Raw genomic sequence first — 4,032 nt, forward strand, 5'->3', positions numbered from 1 at the left:
GCTGGGAGAACCAGGAGGCTGCCCCGGGGACCAGGGGGACTCAGGTGGTGGGAAGAGCAGATGCTCTGGAATCCTTAGACCTGCGTTAGAATTTCCGCTCCAGCGCTTATTTGCTGGGTGTGACTTGGTGCAAGTTTGTTGACCTGAGTCTCAGTTCTGTCATCCTAAAAATGGGGATAATGATAACTATTTCACTGAGCTGATTTGAGCCATAAATAAGATAAGGAATGGAAGTGCTCTCCACACAGCAAGGTCTCATTAGACATTAGTCCCCTCCCCACGTTGTCCCTTTCTCCACCACCTGGATGCCAACTGCAGGTGCTCCCCAACTTTTCCTAGAGGGCGCAGAGCAGTTTAGTGAGAGGGTCAGAGCAATCATTGAAGAGAAGTGTAAGTGCTGAACAGTACCACTGATGGCTAAGGCTTAGCTTTGGCTAGAAGCAAATCAACATGGCAATTACATATTACATAAACGAGTACGCTCTATTCTACACTTGAGCCCCCAGTCTGCCTCAGACAGACTCTGGGTGGGAGGCAGGGGTGGAAGGCTACCCTCAGGGACTCACAGTTGTGCAACCCCACATGAAACATACAGTAGGTTCTTAATTGAAACATATTCTGGATTAAAAGAGATGAGGGTGCAGAGATCAAGACCAAGGCAGAGGGGAATTCCCTGGTGGTCCAGTGGTTAAGACTCTGCGCTTCCAATGCAGGGAGGACGGGTTCGATCCCTGGTCAGGGAACTAAGGTCCCGCATGCCACACAGTGCGGACAAAAAAAAAACCCAACCAACCAAACAAAAAAAAGACCAAGGCAGAGGGAAGAGCAGCCAGCATAGTGGATGGCAGTGGCGAGGAAGCAGGACCAGTGGCGGGGCAAGGGAGGCACAGAGGGGAGGGCAGTCAAGCTGTGCTCCCAAGGCAGAAAGCTTCCTCATCTACCCTAGTTAGTGGGAACAGTTAGTGCCAGCGAAAGTTCCATTGCTTCTTGCCTTAATGCAGCCTCGTAGAAGCTTAGTAACTAGACTAAGAGGGAGAGGATTTACTTAGTCCGGCTTTTAGAGGAGCATAGATGACACAGTTTCATAATTAACTAATCATTCATTTCTTTAATGGGGAGAGATGCAAAGAGGAATAAAATACGGTTCCTGCCTTCCAGGATGCCCATAACACCAGGTGTATGTGGGAAGTGCCATGCGGACAGAGAGACAGGGGATGCTTTGCTGAGGATGGGAAAGAAGGCCATTCTCAGAAGAAGGGAGAAGGCATTCAAGCAACATGTCTGTGGCCCCATTAGAAATTCTGTAGAAATGGAGGAAGTGAGTGGGAAAGGTAAGATAGGCATAAAAAGGAACAGAAGGAGCTCACCCCGGCAAAGATCTATGAGGGCAAGAGTTTTTGAAGCCCTTTCCTGTATGTCATGCTATGTAGTATGAATTTTTTGCTGCAGAAAAATAATTCAGGACTCCCAACACATCGAAACAAATTTTACACTAATTTTAAAAAAGTTATTTAATAAGTTATTAATCAGCAAATGTTAAAAACAAAATGTTTGAATAATAATTACTTTCTGAACAAAGGATCTTTAAGTTTTAAGATTAAATCCGGTGAGTGGGTTAGATTTTTCACTTAGAATAGTATAGACCAAAGACTGAAGGTACAGCAGTCTTATATTTAAAAAAGCACTACAGGAGGATTCAAAGGATTTAGATACTTAGATAAAAAACAACAAATGCATTAAAATTTTATTGACACATATGATAGTCCAGATCCTCTGGGAAGCAGAGCCAAATAATGGGCACAACAGAAGACAGCACACCGCAGTTCTTGTATTTCATACGTAAGATTGGTTTCCTGGCCCCATGTGTGTTTTTTGGCTGTTTTAGTGGCAGCGCTGATGGGCTTTGCTTCTCCACTACTCCTTTTCCTTGTAAGTGCAGAAGGGGACCGTGCCACTCATGGCCACTTTAACACCAATGCCAAGACACAGCTCTTCAAGTGACTGTTTATATATTCTGAAAATCCACAGTTGGCTAATTGTGGTTGACAAGCATCTCTCTGAGAACTAAACTGGGAAATTCTCCACTCCCAAATCTACATAATTTTTGGTAGTCTCTAAAAAAAGAAAAAGAAGAGGAAAATACCAACAGTTCCTTTACTGAGAAAGTAGCCTAGATATTCATCTGATTTTTTGAAATATGCTCTAATCCACTAACTAGAAATAAACAATAATTATTGTTTAGTTTCTCTGATGTCAAAAGCAGTTCTGTTTTAAGAATGTCTTTTAAAATTTATAAGGTAGAATGTTAACTAAGCTAACTCTAGTGATTTACGATCTTTTAATTTCATTTTGTTATGACGAGACTTTATAAACCTGATCTTTAAAATGAAGTGTGTTTTTTAATGAATCTTCTTTTATTTCATAAGTGGAAAAATCCAGGAAATGTGTACCTCAAGGGAAATCCAGTGAAATCTTGGTTCTGTGTAGAAGATAGGAGAAAAGAATAATGAAGCACTTCATGGCTATTAGGAATAGTTACTATCTTAGGTCCCCACATACCCGCTACAGTGTTTTCATTTCTGTGTCATTTGCTGCAAAAAATGAGGTAGCACTAATACTATCTCACCTTAAGGGCTAAGACAACTGAGGCTGAGGGCTTTGCCAAAAATCACAGAGGTTTTCTGACTTTGAAGTTCGGTGTGCATTCCTATAGCTCAGATTTCCACCCAGGGCAAATTTGATGACAATGACAATTTGATGTCAGAATTTGTTCTAGGGAAAGGCTCGGATGAACTCATTCACACTGGATGTGAATGACAGAGAAAGCTCAATGTATTTTTTTTTTCTTATTTTTGTAGTAGTAAACCTGGGTGTTTTGTACTTATATAAGTGTGAGAAAATGAGAGCTCTTGCACCCGAAGCTGGGCTATAAATGGTAACGCCGACTTATTATAATTTAATGGATAGTGTTTCCAAAATAGAAATTCACATAAATTTACCTAGTAAGTTAGGTTAACCTAGTAGTTGGGTTAAGAAATACTTTGATTAAAACCACGCTGCAAAATGGGGAACCTCAATGGACTGCTTTAAACTCTTGACCTCAAAGGAAGGAAACAAACTAACCAATAATGATAACTTGGAGAGAAAAAAAAGCTTTAGGATCCATAACAGATTCGGAGTTAACAATGTAATGATTCAGCATTTTGGAAGCCAAGTAAAACCAGACTTGTGGGATGCACGTCAAGTGGCATCTCACTGCATACGGCACAGAATTTTCTCTTCCACGCCGCACGTTGTTGAATATCTTCTACCATATCTCTGCAGGACCTCCACTTAATGTTAATCCCCCTCCTCACAGCAGTCGGGCTAGGAACGCTGCGAGCTGTAGGGAACCCTTGGACATTCTTCACCAACCCCCTCCCACCCACTGGCCCCACTGCCCCCAAGCTGCGGTCCAGGTCAGTTTCTATCGACGTGCAGCCATCGCCAAGACAAAGGAGCCCCAGATTGCCTTCGTAGCCACTGCTTGCCCTGGAGTCTTCTGGTTTTTTTTGTTTTTTTGTTTTTTTTTTTAACACGGTAAGGAGAGCAGCAATAGTGTTTTAGCAAGAAGTACTTTCGGTCTCGGTCAGTTGATCTTTAGTTACCACTATGCAAATTTACTTTATAGCCCTTTTATATCTCCCGCCAAGCCACTTCACACACCAATTTCCCTACTGTGCATCGCCAGACAACTGTGGCGAGTGCCGGGAGGGAAAGGGCGGGGAATGCGCGCGGTCAGCGGGCTACAAGTGCGCCTGGGCGGCTGAGATAAGGCCCGGTCAAATACGCCTTCTGGGCCGCACCACGGCCAGACCCGCAGCGATCCTCTTCCCCCATCGCGGGCCTTGCCGCGGGGTGGGGCGGGGCGGACGCGCCATGTCGCAGAACCAATCGGCAGCGCCGGGCACTATTCAAAAGGCCGAGGGGCCAATGGGAGCCCTGGGAAGCCAGACTGGGGGGCGGGGCGAGGAGAGGGCGGGGCCGGGGAAG

This window comes from Eschrichtius robustus, chromosome 3 (assembly GCF_028021215.1).
Source record: "Eschrichtius robustus isolate mEscRob2 chromosome 3, mEscRob2.pri, whole genome shotgun sequence".
In the NCBI taxonomy this organism is placed as follows: domain Eukaryota; kingdom Metazoa; phylum Chordata; class Mammalia; order Artiodactyla; family Eschrichtiidae; genus Eschrichtius; species Eschrichtius robustus.